We start from the raw sequence: 19,938 nt of genomic DNA, 5'->3' as shown, positions 1-19,938 counted from the left end.
AGGGACTGTGAAAGTCCCCTCGTCGCCACACTATGGCGCCTGTTCGGATACACTGAGGGAGAATTTAGCATGGCCAATGCACCTAACCAGCACGTCTTTTGGATTGTGGAAGGAAACCGGAGCACCCGGAGGAAACCCAAAATGATGTTACTGCAGAGAAATGAGCTGATTGAGACTGCTCTTTTAAGTACTTCTGAATGACACTATTAACAGTAGGATGTTCTGACCAATATTCATTCTCAAACAACATCACTCAAACAGATTAGCTTGTTATTATCATATTGCAGTATCATAGAATCATAGAATCCCTACAGTGCAGAAGGAGGCCATTCGGCCCATCGAGTCTGTACCGATCACAACCCCACCCAGGCCCTATCCCCGTAACTCCGCACATTTACCCTGCTAATCCCCCTGCGCTAGGGTCAATTTAACATGACCAACCCACCGAACCTGCACATCTTTGGACTGTGGGAGGAAACCGGAGCACCTGGAGGAAACCCACGCAGACACGGGGGAGAAAGTGCAAACTCCACACAGACAGTGACCCAAGGCCGGATTTGAACCTGGGTCCCTGGCACGGTGAGGCAGCAGCGCTAACCACTGTGCCACCATGCCACCCATATGTGGAAGATTGCTGAGTGAAAATTATTGCTTAGTCTACACATACACACACACGCACACACATATATATACACGGACACACACACACCTCTTTGTTGATGATAAACTTCACTCCTGCTCCTTCTCTGACATCGACAGACTTGAATTATTGCACCTTTTGGGTAGCTCTACCTACGGATGGAAGGGTTATCAATGCAGAAACACTAAGCGCTGACAACGTTCAAGATTTTTGGTTACTTATCTTTGGTGTGGCCTTCATAGCGAGAGGATTTGACTATAGGGATAGGGATGTTTTGCTGCAATTGTATAGGGCGTTGGTGGGGCCACACCCGGAGTATTGTGTGCAGTTTTGGTGTTCTTATCTGAGGAAGGATGTCCTTGCTATAGAGGGAGTACAGCAAAGGTTTACCAGGCTGATTCCTGGGATGACAGGTCTGTCATATGAGGAGAGACTAAATCGGTTAGGATTATATTCACTGGAGTTTAGAAGAGTGAGAGGGGATCTCATAGAAACTTATAAAATTCTAACAGGGTTAGACAGGGTAGATTCAGAAAGAATGTTCCCGATGGTGGGGGAGTCCAGAATTAAGGGTCATACTTTGAGGATAAGGGGTAAACCTTTTAGAACTGAGGTGAGGAGAAATTTCTTCACCCAGAGGGTGGTGAATGTGTGGAATTCACTACCACAGAATGTAGTTGAGGCCAAAACATTGTGCGATTTCAAGAAGTGATTAGATATAGCTCTTGTGGCTAAAGGGATCAAGGGATATGGGGGGGAGGGGAGGGGGGATCAGGATATTGAATTTGATGATCAGCCATGATCAAAACGAATGGCGGAGCAGGCTCGAAGGGCCGAATGTACTCCTCCTGCTTCTAGTTTTTGTTTCTATGTTTCCAAAATGCTTTAAATAGCCTGGAAAAAGCAAGGGAAATCATGAAGAAGTTGACGAAGATTGCGGGATTGAAGTGGCCACCCTGAAGCAGTGTGACTCCCATCAAGTGTGTGGCAGTGCTTGGGGAAACCTTGGAGGCACTTCACTCGCCTTCCTAAGGTCACCGACAAATTTGAGGTGATTGAGTCAGAGGTGCAAGCCAATTCCATTGAACACAGACGCTTCGTGGCTTTTTAATTGGATTCAGGTTTTTCCACAAAAATCTTTCAGGGTTTTGCGATTTGAAGTCTTGCCACCAACTTTAGTTCTAAACTGCGTTTTCCTGACTGACTCTCCATTGGTGCTTAAAGACAGGATGAGAGCAGGGTGGGGAAAATACACAGAAGTGGGGCTGTTGAAGGAGTTGTTACCTTAGAGTGCTAGTATTCGTTGGTAGAACTCTAACCTCTGAGTCTGAAAGGTTCAAGTCTCACGCTGGAAATCTTTAGCCTGACTCTCCCATTGCAGCACTGTTGGAAGTGCCATCTTCTGGATGAGATAATTAACCAAAGTCCTGCCATTGCTCTTGGATGGACATGAAATAATCTGTGCCACTATTTAATAGAAGAACAGGGGAGTCCTCCCAAATGCGTTGGCTAAATAACAGGTTACTATGTCATTATCACATCCAGTGTGTGGGATCTTTCTGTGCAAAAATAGACTGCTGTGTTTCATGTATCACAACAATTAAGACACTTAAGAAAGTATTTAATTGGCCGCATGGTTCTTTATGATAGAATCATGGAAACATATAACAGAGAAAGAGGCCATTCAGCCCATTTTGCTTGTGCCAGCTCCTTGAGAGAGCTATCCAATTAATCCAATCCCCTCTTCCTTCGCTGAGCCGCAATTTGTTTCCCTTTAAACGATAATCCATTTCCATTTTGGAATTTATAATTGGATCTGCTTCCACTGACCTCTCCAGCTGTGCATTGCCTGAAGTCATCAGCGACGCTACATAACTGCAAGGCCTTTGCATTCTCCCACCGTACAATAGTGACTACACTTCAAAAGAACAAAAAGAAAGTTACAGCCCAGGCTGTAAAGTCCTACACCGGCCGCAAAGTGCTTCCTGAGGTTGTGGAAGATGCTTTATAAATGCAAGTCTTTCTTGCTTAATGTCATGCACTTCACTGCGCTATTGGTAACCATGAAGGTTACATTCTCAGAGGGCTGTGGCTCAGACCTCCATTAAGTCTCTGCTACGAGGTCGGATACATCCAGAAGGGAAAAAGCTTCCCTGATTGTTGCCTCTTACAGACAGTGTTAATAATGAAGCAGAAACCTCTGCTGCAACAGGGAAGCAACGCCACAATTGCTGAAAGGAAATTAATTTCATTGAGGTGTGTCAGAGCTGAAGAATGATTGTATCCAGGTAACCTATTAGGTACAACGGTCACCTATGCAATAACGTGGTAGAAATGATAAGTGATCCACAACATCACGCGGAAAGGCCAAAGCTCTGTTAACTCCTGGCCTTCCACAGGCAGATTTCACAGAGTTTCCAATACAGAGTTCAACAAGCTAAAAGCCGATAGACCCGAACTCTCCCCCCATCCCGAGTCTGACTGAGATTTCCAGCGAACATATGAATAAAAGGGCAGAGTCAGGTGAGCCCGGATCTCGTGAACTCCAAGTGCATCTGTCAAGCCTTACCCCTTAATCTACTGCACTGTCCCTAAAAGGGTACACATGTCCAACTCATGGACTTTATCATAACTTATTGTTAATTTATGGAATTTTATTCCTGCTTTTGTTTTCTTCTCAAGATCTTGATTCTTGCAGGGGAACAGAGAGGACAGTTCTTCAGTCTCTCACCCATGTACCCATTCTGGATGCGCTGGGGGACGGCAGTGAGTGTTTGTCAGGCAGTTAGTCAATGAGGGACATCTCACTCGGGCGAGACCGGAAATTCCCACCCGAGGTCAATGGAGATTTCCATTGTTGGACTCTCGCCCACGCCGATTCCATGGCGCGCGAGGTAGTAGAGTTCCAGCCTAGGTGTCAGCTGCACTTGGCCACACTCTCACCACTGTGCCAGCAGTTTAGTTTAGCTTATTTATTAGTGTAACAAGTAGGCTTACATTAACACTGCAATGAAGTTACTGTGAAAATCCCCTAGTCGCCACACTCCGGCGCTTGTTCGGGTACACTGAGGGTGAATTTAACATGGCCAATGCACCTAACCAGCACGTCTTTCGGACTGTGGGAGGAAACCCATGTAGACACGGGGAGAACGTGCAAACTCCGCACAGACAGAGACCCAAGCCGAGAATTGAACCCAGGTCCCTGGTGCTGTGAGGCAGCAGTGCCAACCACTGTGCCACTTGCCACCCTCCAGGTTGTGGAGTCAAAACTTGACTACATAATCTGGACTGACTGACCATCCCGCGCAGGGCTGGAGGAGTGCTGCACTGTCAGAGATGCTGTCTTTCGGTTGAGATGTTAAACTGTCTGCTCTCTCAGGTGGGCATTCAAGATCTCATGGTGCCAATCAAAGCAGAGCAGAGGAAGTGCCATGGTGTCAACCACTATGAACCTCTCTACCAATTCTGGCAACCTAATCCCACTGCAGAGACTTGAGGACATCATCTAGGCTGATAGTCTTGTGTGGTACTGGGGAATGCTGCACTGTTAGAGGTGTCATCATTCAGATGAGACATTAACTCCATGGTCCCATCTACCCTCTCAGATGCATCTCCTAGCACTGTTCAAAGAAGAGCAAGGGAGTTCTCCCTGTGTCCTGGCCAACATTTATCCCTTGACCAGAAATCTTGCCTTTAACTCATTACTGTTTCTAGGACCTTTCTGTGCTCATGTATAGGGGCTTTGGCCTTTACTTGCAGTTCACTGGATTATCACTGTTACTACACTTCAAAAATACTTCATTGGCTGTAAAGTGAATTAATTTTTCATGGAAAGGGTTATAATAATGCAAACTCATTCTTAACATCATCAATTTGTAAATCCTGCAGAGAGAGGCACATATTGTAGGGTCCTGTACAGCTCTCTACCCCAACATTATTGAAGTTCTGAAGAAGCTATAGTTTCATAGATTCATAGAATCCTATGTGGCCCATCGAGTCTGCACCGACCACAATCCCACCCAGGCCCTATTCCTTTAACCCCACATATTTACCCTGCTAATCCCCCTGACACTAGGGTCAATTTAGCATGGCCAATCAACCTAACCCGCACATCTTTGGACTGTGGAAGGAAACCGGAGCATCCGGAGGAAACCCACGCAGACACGGGGAGAATGTGCAAATTCCACACAGAGAGTGACCCGAGGCTGGAATTGATTTGATTGGATTTGATTTATTATTGTCACATGTATTAGCATACAGTGAAAAGTATTGTTTCTTGCGCGCACGACAGACAAAGCATACCATTCATAGAGAAGGAAACGAGAGAGTGCAGAATGTAGTGTTACAGTCATAGCTAGGGTGTAGAGAAAGATCAACTTATTGCAAGGTAGGTCCATTCAAAAGTCTGATGGCAGCAGGGAAGAAGCTGTTCTTGAGTCGGTTGGTACGTGACCTCAGACTTTTGAATCTTTTTCCCGACGGAAGAAGGTGGAAGAGAGAATGTCCGGGGTGCGTGGGGTCCTTAATTATGCTGGCTGCTTTGCCGAGGCAGCGGGAAATGTAGACAGAGTCAATGGGTGGGAGGCTGGCTTGAGTGATGGAGAGGCTGTTTTGTGTAATGGAATTGAACCCGGGTCTCTGGCGCTGTGAGGCAGCAGTGCTAACCACTGTGCCACTGTGCCACCTGTTTCTTCTCTATCCTCTTCCATCTCCTCCTTGCTAAAACCCATCTCTTTGACCAATATATTGATCATCCTTCCTAACCTTTTCATTTTTATTTTAGCCTTTTTCCCATACCTTTTGTGGATTAGGATTCGTTTTTCTGCATTGAGGGCTTCAAGCTGAATGTTGTTGAGATGCAGGTGTGAATCTTTAGTAAAATGATCTGCTGTGACAGTTATCAGACAGTGAGATGTTTGGAACGAATGATCTCATAAACTGAGGGGCGGATATGTGGGGGATGGCAAATGTTTCTATTTTCGATGAATGGTAAAAGCCCCAGGTGAAGTTACGTTTGACATCCAACTCCCAGTATGAATCAATCAAAAGCACAAAAATACACCTACACCAATACCAATTGACAATCTATTTTCAAAACATTGCAATTTGGCTGCTTTGGGAGGTTGAAAAATGTCAGACTTGTGAGACTGGAACTGAGAGGGTGGCCAACCCTCCAGGATTAGCCTGGAGTTGTCCAGGAATTGCAGATCAATCTCCTGTTGACATTACAAAGGATTTTATTTTGTCATTTTCTCTTTACCAGGTATGAAATTATGGGAAATGGGAGAAACAAGGCTGATTGGCTGACAGTCAAGCATCATCCAATTGGGTAATGAAGCTTTTTGCTCTCCAATTGGCTTATGAAGGCAGCATGTCACAAGGATGGATACATTGGCCAACTATTGGCTGGAGCTTGGAGACAAGTCATGGTGATGAACCCTCCAGGAATAGATTTAATCACAGTTGGCAACCCTCATTGTTGGATGCAAGTTAAGAGAGCTTTAACTTGTATCTAAGCTGTCCTGGGAGTCTTGCTAACACCTTAATGGAAAGTTATATAGAAAGTACAACCAACCCAACCACTCCCTATTGGCTTCTATCCTCTGCATCCAATTCTCCATCACCATTATCCCATACCTCGTTGAAATTCACAATAAGAAAACCATAATAAGAAACTAGTTAATATCCTCCAAATGATCTCCCATAAAGGCAATCAATGTGGAGTATTGTAAGATTTTAAATGAAGGAATGGATGGACCTTGATGTACAGACACACAGGTCACTGGAGGTGACAGTAGGGATGGGTAAGGGTAAACAAATAGCCTTGAGTCTGTATTCAGAGGCACAGAATGTATTAATATATTCTTCCCATTGGTTACTGGAGGGTGCATGGTGGCACAGTGGTTAGCACTACTGCCTCACAGCGCTAGGGACCCAGGTTCGATTTTCGACTTGGTTCACTGTCAGTGTGGAGTTTGCTGTTCTCTCTGTATTTGCGTGGGTTTCCTCTGAGTGCTCCGGTTTCCTCCCATAGTCTGAAAGATATGTTGGTTAGGTGGATTGACCATGCTAAATTCTCCCTCAGTGTACCCGAACAGGCACCCGGAGTGTGGCGACTGGGGGATTTTCACAGTAACTTCACTGGAGTGTGACTGTAAGCCTACTTGTGACACGAAAAATAAACTAAACTAAACTGCTTCTGTGCTTTTATTTATATATAATAACTTATTTTAGAATAAACATGAAACATACCAGCACAATGGAGGTGGTTGTGACTTTAGGGATATATTGTAAAATGGGCGATATCTTTCCTGATCTTCATTTTCATTGATCCAATATCAATTAATTATCCGATATCTTATGCTGTTGCCTAAAATAAAAACGGTGGCTGGATCATTGAATTTGTTCAAGGCTGAGTTAAGATTTTCGATAGACAAGAGTTATAGGTGGCAGACAGGAAAGTGGGTTTGAGAGCAGAACCGGAGCAGTCATGATCTTACAGAGAAATGCCCTGTGTTTGACATCATTTACACTGGAAATCAGGATATTGAATTTGCTGATCAGCCATGATCAAAATGGGGTGGGCACAGTAAGTAGTCTCACAGCCCCAGGTTAAAGTCCAACAGATTTATTTGATACCCCGAGCTTTCGGAGCGCTGTTCCTTCATCAGGTGAGTCCCACACAGAAGGAACAGCTCGTGATATCAAATAAACCTCTTGGACTCTAACCTGTTGTCAGGCTTCTTACTCTGATCAAAATGAATGGCGGAGCAGGCTCGGAGGGCTGAGTGGCCTACTCCTGCTCTTAGTTTTTAAAGGGGCAAAGTTGATGGTGTTTTACTTGTAAGCAGATGACCTCGGAAATAGGAGCTTGACTGGGACATATTGCCATTTGAGCCTACTTTGTCATTTAATGGCTGAACTTTTGCGTCAACTCCACTGCCCTGCCCTATCTCTTCATATCATAAGAAGTAAAAAGGTAAAGTTGCCGGAGTCCCAGATGACCATAGGCCGCTCTCTCCTTTGAGGGGGAGAGCTGATTGGTGGTGATTTAACCTGAGGATCAGCACACCTCAGGCCGGGGGCAAGGTTAAGAACCCAGGTTCTTCATGAATAACCTCAGCCTGTATGGGGATTGAAACCCCATTGTTGGCATCACTCTGCATCACAAGCCAACCATCCAACCAACTGAGCTAAACCCCCCTAAGAAGTAAAGTGCTAGGGTGGGTCACCTGGATTTGAACCCGTAACCTCATGATCTGCAGTTAAATGCTCCAACAATGGGTTATACCCCCTCTCACATTTCAAATAAGGAAGGTGGTGATGGAGTGGTTATATCACTGTGTTCGTAATCCAGAGGCCCAGCCTAATGCTCAGGGACACAGGTTTACATCCCACCACAGCAGCTGATGGGAATTAGAATTCAATTCATTGGATCATAGATCATAGAATCCTACAGTGCTGAAGGAAGCAATTCAGCCCATCAAGTCTGCACTGACCACAATCCCATCCTGGTCCTATCTCCATAACCCCATGCATTTACCCTAGCTAGTCTCCCTGACACTAAGGGGCAATTTAGCACGGCCAATCCACCTAACCCGCCCATCTTTGGAGTGTGGGAGGAAACTGGAGCACCCGGAGGAAACCCACGCAGACACGGAGGAGAACGTGCAAACTCCAGACAGTGACCCAAGCCGGGAATTGAACCCAGGTCCCTGGCGTTGTGAGGCAGCAGTGCTAACCACTGTTCAGTGATGGTGACCATGAAACTATCATTGGTGGCTGTAAAAACCCATCTGGGTCACTAATATTCTCTAGGGAAGAAAATCTGCTGTCCTTACCTGGTCTGGCCGACTTTTGACTCTTGACTGTCATAGAACATAGAACATTACAGCGCAGAACAGGCCCTTCGGCCCACGATGTTGCACCGACCAGTTAAAAAAAAAACTGTGACCCTCCAACCTAAACCAATTTCTTTTCGTCCATGAACCTATCTACGGATCTCTTAAACGCCCCCAAACTAGGCGCATTTACTACTGATGCTGGCAGGGCATTCCAATCCCTCACCACCCTCTGGGTAAAGAACCTACCCCTGACATCGGTTCTATAACTACCCCCCCTCAATTTAAAGCCATGCCCCCTCGTGCTGGATTTCTCCATCAGAGGAAAAAGGCTATCACTATCCACCCTATCTAAACCTCTAATCATCTTATATGTTTCAATAAGATCCCCTCTTAGCCGCCGCCTTTCCAGCGAAAACAATCCCAAATCCCTCAGCCTCTCCTCATAGGATCTCCCCTCCATACCAGGCAACATCCTGGTAAACCTCCTCTGCACCCTCTCCAAAGCCTCCACATCCTTCCTGTAATGTGGGGACCAGAACTGCACACAGTACTCCAAGTGCGGCCGCACCAGAGTTGTGTACAGTTGCAACATAACGCTACGACTCCTAAATTCAATCCCCCTACCAATAAACGCCAAGACACCATATGCCTTCTTAACAACCTTATCTACTTGATTCCCAACTTTCAGGGATCTATGCACACATACACCTAGATCCCTCTGCTCCTCCACACTATTCAAAGTCCTCCCGTTAGCCCTATACTCAACACATCTGTTATTCCTACCAAAGTGAATTACCTCACACTTCTCCGCATTAAACTCCATCCGCCACCTCTCGGCCCAACTTTGCAACCTGTCTAACCTGTCCTCTGAAATGGCCTGGCAAGCCATTCAGTTCAGGGGGCAACAAATGTTGGCCTTGCCAGTGACGCCCACATCCCCAAAAGTCATTAAGTCAGTGTTTGTTTGGGCTGGATAGTTGACATGTAAGGGAATGAATGAGTGAGGAGGACAAAACGGATGGCACTGACCAAATGCTTGGGGAAGAACTCCATCCCATGATTTCTCTAGCCGGAGTCACCAGCATTTTCTGGAGAGAGAATGGGGAGAAGTGAGGAAGTGAGAATGGGGAGACATCCTAGTCTCATGGTTAATACACCTGATTCCATTCACCCTTAAAAACAGTGACATTTTCGAGTCAAAACTCTTTAGACTGTCTCACTACCATTGTCTCAATAACAACTACAGATGGGCAGTAAATTCTGGCCTAGCTAGCAATGTCCACATCACGAGGATGAACAAAGGATGGTAACATTTACTGCTGTTTTATTCCTTTATTTTTATTGAAGGTACAGGTTGAAGCTATTTAAGTGGTGAATCAGTGTGGGGGTGTGGTGCTTTATAGCTGCCAGATCACCTGGAATCTGGTAAATAGGACTTTTCCATTGTATTTTTTTCATCCCGTTTCAGAAGGGTCCTTCTTCCTGCTGCAACATGACTTTTCCATTTCTCTCAGCGCTCCTTGTAGACCGAGTCTGGTTGCAAACATGTGGCCAGTTTTGCGACAAAACTGGGCTGAAAGTGCCCAGTCAAGATTTATTTGGATGCTATCGGGACTTGATGGTTTGAGTTATAAAGAGAGGCTGGATAGACTGGGACTTTTTTTCCTGGAGACTTAGGGGTGATCTTATAGAGGTCTATAAAATAATGAGGGCCATAGATAAGATAAATAGTCAACATCTTTTCCCATAGGTAGGGGAGTTTAAAACTAGGGGGCATAGGTTTAAGGTGAAAGAGGAGAGATACAAAAGGGTCCAGAGGGGCAGTTTTTTCACTCGGAAGGTGTTGAGTGTCTGGAACAAGCTGCCAGAGGTAGTAGTAGAGGCGGGTAAAATGTTGTCTTTTAAAAAGCATTTAGACAATTACATGGGTAAGATGGGTATAGAGGGATATGGGCCAGGGGATCCCGATTCAAATCCCATCACAGCAAATGGTGGAATTCGATTTCAATTTTTAAAAAAATCTGGAATTAAGAATCTAATAATGACCATGAAACCATTTCTGATTATCAGAAAGACCCATCTGGTTCACTGATGCCCTTTAGGGAAGGAAATCTGCCATCCTTACCTGGTCTGGCCTACATGCGACTCCAGAGCCACAGCAATGTGGTTGACTCTCAACTGCTCTCCAAGGGCAACTAGGGATGGGCAATAAATGCTGGCCCAGCCAGCGATGCCCATGTATCACAAATTAAAAAAATAAATAAGATTGGAAGGAGCAAGGAGGATTAAAAACACTTGAATGAGAATTTGAAAATCGAGGGCTGGAGTTCTCTGACTGGTCATGCCCCCTGCTGTCGCCAGTGAAGATGGAGAATTTGGCACTTAGCCAAGTCGCCGTTCACTGCAGTAGGACGGGAGGATCCCGGCTGCGAGCGAGGTTGGAGAACCTGGCCCCAAGGTGCTTCTGCAACACGAGCCCCCCACTGTACATCTGTGAACACTTTGTCTTTGTGACTTTGTGGACATGAGGTTGCAGGCAGTCGAGGTTTGGATGCTCGCATGTTTCTGCAGAGCGCAATGTGGGAGGTGGGTTGGGATGCTAAAGGTAGGCGAAGCTTTCATTTTCATTATCTGACGTGCAAAATGGTGTGACAGAAGCAAAGGAAGAAGGAAAGAAATTGTACCTTTCTCTGCACCTCCCTTTCAATACAATACCCAGTCAGGGGATGCCCCCAAGGCATGCAAATGATGCAGGGGGGGGGAAAATGTTGGGGATTCGGGGGCCCAGTTCAATTTGGTGAGTGGGGAGAAGGGGATGGGGTGGGGGAGGGAGGAAATCGGTGTGGGTGGGGAGGGAAGCAGAGAAATGCTGTGCATTGGGGCAGCGACTGTGGTGTGGCGATGGTGGAGGAAATGAAAGATGTGGGTCATCTTATCTCACTGAACATCACGTACTGGGTGTGTGCTCTGTGTAATCAATGCAATAGAAACTTGATGATGTTTACCTTGAAAGACAGAGAACAACAAGAACTGTTATAGCTGTTATAGTTAATGTGTGACCATTCCCACTGAATGGTCACACATTAACAACTGAGACCGGTGCAAAGAGAAAATATGCCGTCAGAACCATATCATTCAGGTCTATACAGGCCCGGCTTTGGAAGATTATTCAAATGATCATATGGGCACAGTGGTTAGCACTGCTGCCTCACAGCTCCAGGGACCTGGGTTCGATTCCAGCCTCGGGTCACTGTCTGTGTGGAGTTTGCACATTCTCCCCGTGTCTGCGTGGGTTTCCTCCAGGTGCTCCGGTTTCCTCCCACAGTCCAAAGATATGCGGGTTAGGTGCATTGGCCACGCTAAATTGCCCCTTAGTGTCCTGGGATGTGTAGGTTAGAGGGATTAGCCGGGTAAACTTGTGGGGTTGTGGGGATAGGGTGGGATTGTTGTCGGTGCAGACTCGATGGGCTGAATGGCCTCCTTCTGCACTGTAGGCTTTCTATGGTTTCTATCAGATATTGGGAGTTTATTTTGATCTGTATTTAGCGGACTGTGAGTTTATGGTGTCCTGTAAACAGAGCTCTTGACATGTGGAGGCTCGTGGTACTTTAGCAGGTGTTTGAAATTGAATAGTTTCTGTATGGAGAGTACAATATAGGCAGTCTTAGCTGCTCCTGTGACAACACTTCCTCAACAGTGTTGTACTTACTCAGTAGGAGTGTTATTTCAATACAAGACATCCTCCAAGCTTCAGGTAATCCAATGCAAACACAAAGGGCCCCAGCTGAAACTGTTTTAAAACAGGATTGACACTTAGCCTCAGCAAGCGGGCAATTGGCTCTAACTGGGAGGGCACCATGGTCGGCATGGACCACTTGGGCCGAAGGGCCTGTTTCCGTGCTGTGTTGCTCTTTGACTCTGGCCGGAACTCCTCTTTTACATTCAAACAAATAAACTAACTCAAATTAACTCAGGGACAAAGTGAAAGGGGCAGCTCCCCAAAAGGAGGGGGAACAGCCCGATCAAAACCAAAGTACAAAGGAAACTTAAAACATCAAATCATAATGTGATTATCGGGGTTTATGATGCACCCCAGCCCCTGCGGTGCCCAACGGGTCCACGGAATCGGGAACTTCGGAACTTCTTAATTAAAATCAATCATTAACCACACAGGGTTATGGAAACTGGGCGGGTTACCAATTAAAATTCCAAATTCAGTATAAAGAGCTTGCGGCTAAATATACACAGCTCACTTCAGTGAATATCGGGAATGAGAGTCCTTCAGGAATGAACACTACACGTTCCATCTGTGTCAAGTAAGATTTTTTTTTAAATGACTTTAGATTGGATTAAAACACTTAGACATCTTAGTGTTTAAGGACTCCCGGACACGGGCATTCTGCTTGATTTACTTGGCTCTCGCTTGTGTTTTAGTCAGAGTGCTCGAATCTAGAAGCATTCGCTAAACAATCCTGGTGCCAGAAACGTGGCTGTGGTCCAGGGCATAAGCTGGCAGCAGGTAGAAGTCTTGTTCACCTCCCTTCCCACCGCCCCACCCGCACCTGCCTCACCCCTCCAACCCAGCTCCCAGCTTCCCTCACAACAGTAACTCCCCATCCCTACTCTCCCTCCAACATCGGTGATTCAGTGCAGGAGAATCCAAGCCCCTTTTGCCTCTGCCTCTGCCAGTCCGGGCTATTGAGGAGATCCATCCACACTTCCAATAAAATCCTGGCTTGCCTTCTTAGTCAGTTAAGCAATCTCAACAACAACAAGAATCTGCATTTAGATAGTGCCTTCAATGTGATTAAAATGTCCCAAGGCACTTCACAGGTGAACTATCAAACAGAATTTGACACCAATCATATAAGGAGATATCAGGACCGGTGACCAAATGCTTGGTCAAGGAGTCTGGATTTAAGGAACAACATAGGTAAGAGAGAGGGAGGGAATCCCAGGGGTAGAAGGTGAGAATCCAGTGGGAGGGAATCCCAGGGGTAGAAGGTGGGAATCCCAGAGTTAGTGGGAGAGAATCCCAAATCCCAGAGGTAGCGGGAGGGAACTCCAGAGGTAAAGAGAAGGAATTCCAGAGGCAATGGGAGGGGATTCCAGAGGTAGAGGGGGGAGAAAGGGATCCCAGAGGTAGTGGGGGAGAATCCCAGAGGTAATGGGAGGAAATTCCAGAGGTAGAGGGAGGGAATCCCAGAGCCAAGGGGCCAGGTGGCTGAGGACTCAGCTGCCATTGGTGGAGTGATTCATATTGGGGACGTGCAAGAGGTCAGATTAGAGCAGAGATAGGCAAACTAGAGTGTCTCATGGGCCACATTTAGAACACTGATGGGCCTCATGAGGCCCCCAGACTGCAGGTTGTCCACCACAGTCTTAGAGTGCGGTGAGGAGGCCTACATTGAAGCTCCTTTGGTGGCTAGTTCTCTCACTGAAATGTCAATGTGTGCAAGTCATCTAATTGGTGGGGAGGAGCAAGCAAATTTGTTGGCCCTGAAATTCATGTTGGTATTTGTCCCACTTGCCTTAGGGAAAAGGCAGGGACCCAAGGTGAAAATGGAAGAAAGCCGACACAATTTCAGGGAGAATATCCATAATGCTGACCCAGCAAGGGACATGCTTGGCTGGAAAGATGATAGTTAACACTCGCCCTGGGAGAAGTCTCCATTCCGTACACAGGGACAGTCCCAGCCATTCAAATTTATCTCAGCTCACTAGTGAAGTTGAAAACTTCAGTAAGACCTAAGTATTACATTGCTCACATAGTCATCACTGTGGGTCATCTGTGAAAGTTGGTTTCATCCATCTGTCTTGTATTTTATTGGAATCCATGGAAAATTACTCCCAAGAGGATATTTATCCTCTTTGTGGACTGATTCTAATTTTATTGGTAGCTAAGCGTTTGAACCAACCAATGACCTCCCTGTAATTATTATCCTTGTAAATAAATTCAACTTGTAGATTTAGCCTGAAAACAATGATCTAATATGATATTACCTTTCAGAGTAGGAGGGAGGCTGTGATGAAGCCACTCATGTGATTTTGGCGATAATTGTTAGTCACATGTATGATATCCCTTTCATAGAATCAGAAAATATTAAAGTATTGAAGAAAGTCATTTGGTCTTCTATTGTGGCTTTTTTGAAGAGCATTCCAGTTAGTCCCACTTGCCCACTATCTCCCCATAGTCCTTCATTTATTTTTCTTTCTCGCACAGATTCCTCCGGGTGCTCTGGTTTCCTCCCGGAAAGACGTGCTGGTTAGGTGCATTGGCCATGCTAAATTCTCCCTCAGTGTACCCGAACAGGCGCCAGAGTGTGGCGACTGGGGGATTTTCACAGTAACTTCACTGCAGTGTTAACGTAAGCCTGCTTATGACACTAATAAATAAACTTTGAACTTTATTTATCCAACTCTCACATGATAAAGACATGTTAATAAACTGTTCCAGTTTACTACCACTGATCTCATGATTTATTATTAGTCTGAATATCAGTGCATGGCTCCTGCTCTGCCCAAGACCGCAAGAAACTACAAAAGGTCGTGAATGTAGCCCAATCCATCACGCAAACCAGCCTCTCATCCATTGACTCTGTCTACACTTCGTGCTGCCTCAGCAAAGCAGCCAGCATAATTAAGGACCTCACACACCCCGGACATCCTCTCTTCCACCTCCTTCCTTTGGGAAAAAGATACAAAAGTCTGAAGTCACGTACCAACTGACTCAAGAACAGCTTCTTCCCTGCTGCCATCAGACTTTTGAATGGACCTACCCCGCATTAAGTTGATCTTTCTCTACACCCTAGCTATGACTGTAACACTACATTCTGCACTCTCTCCTTTCCTTCCCTGTGTACGGGATGCTTTGTCTGTATAGCGCGCAAGAAACAATACTTTTCACTGTATACTAATACATGTGATAATAATAAATCAAATCAAATCAAAACATCAAATAATAGCTTCATTTTCAAATCATTGGCCATCTTTGCTTCCACCTCTTTCAGAGGCAGCAATGATCACATCTTGTCCGATATCCATATGTTCCTGCATGGTTAGGATTCCCGTACGATGACCTGACCCCATTCCTCCTGAGCTCAGTCACTACTAGCTCTCACCCCAATGTGGTGCGGTTAAGTAGGCAGCCATGTGACACAGGGCGATATATCTGCTCTGTGGACCAGACACTGCTTGTACGTGGTGTTTGTCACTTGGCATTGATAGATGGAATTCCACCTGGTGCCCATATCAGGGGTGAGGTGTTTCCATGGGGACACTGAGTGAACTGATTTTCTTTGACTCTGAGTCCTTGCTCTCTCAACCCTGTCGTCCCATCCCCAAACATCCCAGCTGAATGGCACAGAAATGTAAGATTCTGCAGTTTCACCTCCAAGATTTCAGTTCAAATCCACCCAAAAGTGTGGCTATAGCCCGTAAAGGAAAGTTGTGGCTCCTTGGATAGCACTCCCACCTCTCAGCCCGAAATTTTGTTAGTTCAAAACCCACTCTAATGGCATGTGAATATAAACTAGGCTGATGCTGCCAACGTAGCACTGAGGGAGTGCTCCACTGTCAGAGGTGCTGCTTTTTGGATGGAATATTAAGCTGAAGGGCGGCACGGTGGCACAGTGGTTAGCACTGCAACCTCACCACGCCAGGGACCCGAGTTCGATTCCTGGCTTGGGTCACTGTCTGTGTGGAGTCTGCACGTTCTCCCCGTGTCTGCGTGGGTTTCCTCCGGGTGCTCCGGTTTCCTCCCACAGTCTGAAAGATGTGCTGGTTAGGTGCATTGGCCATGCCAAATTCTCCCTCAGTGTACCCGAACAGGCGCCGGAGTGCGGCGACTAGGGGATTTTCGAAGTAACTTCATTGCAGTGTTAATGTAAGCCTACTTGTGACACTAACAAATAAACATTTTTACTTTAAGCCCCATATGCCCTCTCAGGCAGGTGGAAACAATTTCAAAACACTATCTGAAGAAACCACAGGAGTATTAGCCCCTCAACCCACACATAATAACAACTTACATTTATATAGCACCTTTAACATAATGAAGTGTCTCAATGCATTTCACAGGGGCATTGTAAAATGAAACTTGACACCATGTCAGAAAAAGAAATACTGGCCAAGAGATATCTGATCATTTATTTAATTGCTGTTTGTGGGAGCTTTCTTTGTGCAAATTGGCTGCTGTGTTTTCTACATTACAGCAGTGATTACACTTCAGAAGTATCTATCATAGAATCCCTACAGTGCAGAAGGAGGCCATTCGGCCCATCGGTGTGCACTGACTATCCGACAGAGCATCTTACCAGGCCCGCCCACCCACCACCTTATCTCCGTGACCCCACATATTTACCCCACTAATCCCCCTAATCTACACATCTTGAGACATGAAGGGACAATTTAGCACGGCCAATCAACCTGCGCTGCAGAACTTTGGAGTGTGGGAGGAAACCGGAGCACCCAGAGGAAACCAACGCAGACACGGGGAGAATGTGCAAACTGCACACAGTCACCCAAGGCCAGAATTGAACCCGGGTCCCTGACGCTGTGAGGCAGCAGTGCTAATCACTGTGCCACCGTGCCGCCCAATTATCATAGAGTATAGAATTGTACAGCACAGAAGGGGCCCAACATCCCTGTGCCAGCTCTTTGAATGAGTCCACTCCCTTACTCTTCCCAATATCCTTGCAAATCTTTCTCTTTCCAATCTTCTTACTTATTAACTGAAGCTTGCTCCTGACGTTTGTCATAAGCCTCCTTTCTCTGTTTTATTTTAACTTTTATTTCATTTGACACCCACGGCACATTAGCTTTGGATGTTCTATTATCTTTCAGAGTAATATGTATAATTTTTACCTGATCATGACCCTGTGTTAAAAGGACATTGTGTGTTAACACCAGGCAAGATGCATAGGCTGACAACAAACAAATTGTCAAGGCACACACGATGATTGGCCACTTAGATGAGATAATGGAATGGTGCCACTAATAACTACACCCTGTTGCGAGTTGGCACCTTCTGGATGAACAGCTAAAAGCACAAGATGAAATGAACAGAGAAATGGGACTGCTATGATCCTGGCTGGCCTTAAAATCATGAACAAAGGGCTAATTGGTCGTACAGTGAGATATTGGCTGATATTCTCTCATCTCGCACACCTCGCTATCCCTGCCAGCAAGTACAGAGAATTTGACGCTCAGCCAAAACTCCATTCACCGCAGCGAGACCGGAGAATCCCAGCCAAGGGTGGGGTTAGAAATCATAGAAACCCTACAGTACAGAAAGAGGCCATTCGGCCCATCGAGTCTGCACCGACCACAATCCCACCCAGGCCCTACCCCCATATCCCTACATATTTTACCCGCTAATCCCTCTAATCTACGCATCCCAGGACACTAAGGGGCAATTTTAGCATGGCCAATCAACCTAACCCACACATCTTTGGACTGTGGGAGGAAACCGGAGCACCCGGAGGAAACCCACGCAGACACGAGGAGAATGTGCAAACTCCACACAGACAGTGACCCAAGCCGGGAATCGAACCCAGGTCCCTGGAGCTGTGAAGCAGCAGTGCTAACCACTGTGCTACCGTGCCGCCCCGAGTTGGAGAATTCCGCCATTACATTCCGCCTTGGCACGTCATAACATTCAAGACTGTGGGCCAAGTGCTTGTAGATGGGATTAGGTGGGAGTTCAGGTGTTTCTCGCATGTCGGTGCAGACTTGATGGGCCGAAGGGCCTCTTCTGCACAGTGTGATTCTATGATTCTACAACGTAGATAGGGTAGTTGAAAATGAAACTTTTAGTAGAATTTTACAATGCAGAAGATGCCATTCGGCCCATTATGCCTGCACTAGCTCTTTGAAGGTTGTGCGTTCAAGTCCCATTCCAGACACTGGAGCACAAGATCTAGGCTGGCACCCCTGTGTGCTACACCGGTGCCCCACAAGGCTGTGTCCTCAGCCCCCTACTATACTCCTTATACACTATGACTGTGTGGCCAAATTCCCCTCCAATTCAATCTTCAAGTTTGCTGACGACACCACAGTAGGGATGGGTTGGATCTCAAACAACGATGAAACTTAGCACTGCTGCTTCACAGTACTAGGGACCCGGGTTCGATTCCCGGCTTGGGTCACTGTCTGTGTGGAGTCTGCACGTTCTCCCTGTGGCTGCTTGGGTTTCCTCCGGATGCACCTGTTTCCTCCCACAGTCTGGTTGGGTGGATTAGCCATGCTAAATTTGTGGGGTTACGGGGATAGGATGGGGTGGGGGGTGGGGGTGGTGGGAGTGGGCTGGGTAAGGTGCTCTTTCGGAGAGTTGGTGCAGATTCGATGGGCCGAATAGCCTACTTCTGCACTGTAGGATTCTATGGACAGTTTAGATATGATGCATAAGCATTGGTCCCGTGGCAGATGAGAGCAGTTTACTCATCATAGAATCCCTACAGTGCAGAAGAGGCCATTCAGCCCATCAAGTCTGCACCTACTCTCTGTGAGAGTATCTTACCCAGGCCCACTTCGGCAGAAGAAAATGGCTGGATGGTGCAGAGTGAGGTTCGATCTTTGTAGCTTGTGGAAAGAAGGTTGCTCAGTAATTGAAGCATTAGGTAGCACTTCCCTTCCAGGGATCTTCCTCCATTTGGAGATCAGGCAGCTGTCTTCAAGCGCTCCTTAATATACTTTATTTCGAGGGGATGTTTATTTACCCTATGCCAATCGAATAGCAGGACCAGGACGGCACGGTGGCACAGTGGTTAGCACTGCTGCCTCACAGCACCAGGGACCCAGGTTCGATTCCTGGCTTGATTCACTGTCTGTGCAGAGTCTGCACGTTCTCCCTGTGTCTGCATTGGTTTCCTCCGGGTGCTCCGGTTTCCTCCCACAGTCCAAAGACGTGCTGGTTAAGTGGATTGGCCATGGTAAATTGACCCTTAGTGTCAGGGGGACTAGCTAGGGTATGGGACTAGCATGGGGTTACGGGCCTAGGTGGGATTCTGGTTGGTGCAGATTCAATAGGCCGAATGGCCTCCTTCTGCACTGTAGGATTCTATGATTCTATGATCACAGGACAGGTACCTGGGTTGTCATCATGCCCCCTATCCATCTTCTAGTTTACTTCATTCTGGGAGCAATTCACCAGGCTTTCCTTGACACTTGTACGGATAGTAGAGGACAAGACACCATCATATTAACTTTAGAATGTCAATATGGAAACTTGAACCAGGAGAGCTCAACATTTCTAGGGACTGTTTATGGAGAGAGAAGTGAAACAACTCCTCTGTCAGCTGGTCTCACGCCATGTCTCCATAAGATTTGATTTGATTTATTATTGTCACATGTATTAGTATACAGTGAAAAATATTGTTTCTTGCTCGCTACACAGACAGAGCATGCCACTCATACAGAAGGAAAGGAGAGAGTGCAGAATGTAGTGTTATAGCC

General features: G+C 46.3%; 1 protein-coding gene across 3 annotated transcripts in view; it reads left to right on the top strand.

Moving 5' to 3' along the window:
- The window catches only part of eps8l3b (EPS8 signaling adaptor L3b), a 91,828-nt gene that overhangs the window by 4,972 nt on the left and 66,918 nt on the right, over nucleotides 1-19,938 (top strand). Inside the window, exon 1 of one of the 3 annotated variants that reach the window (XM_078197892.1) lies at nucleotides 12,731-12,800. The exons of the other annotated variants lie outside the window; for them this stretch is intronic. The gene's annotated coding sequence lies outside the window, so the exon portion shown is untranslated. Of the gene's footprint in view, nucleotides 1-12,730; nucleotides 12,801-19,938 lie in introns of those variants that run through there. 3 annotated transcript variants of the gene reach the window in all.

The sequence above is a fragment of the Mustelus asterias genome, chromosome 25 (genome assembly GCF_964213995.1).
Source record: "Mustelus asterias chromosome 25, sMusAst1.hap1.1, whole genome shotgun sequence".
Lineage (NCBI taxonomy): Eukaryota > Metazoa > Chordata > Chondrichthyes > Carcharhiniformes > Triakidae > Mustelus > Mustelus asterias.
The sequence above is the reverse complement of the archived record's forward strand: the minus strand, read 5'-3'. Positions and strand labels throughout refer to the sequence as shown.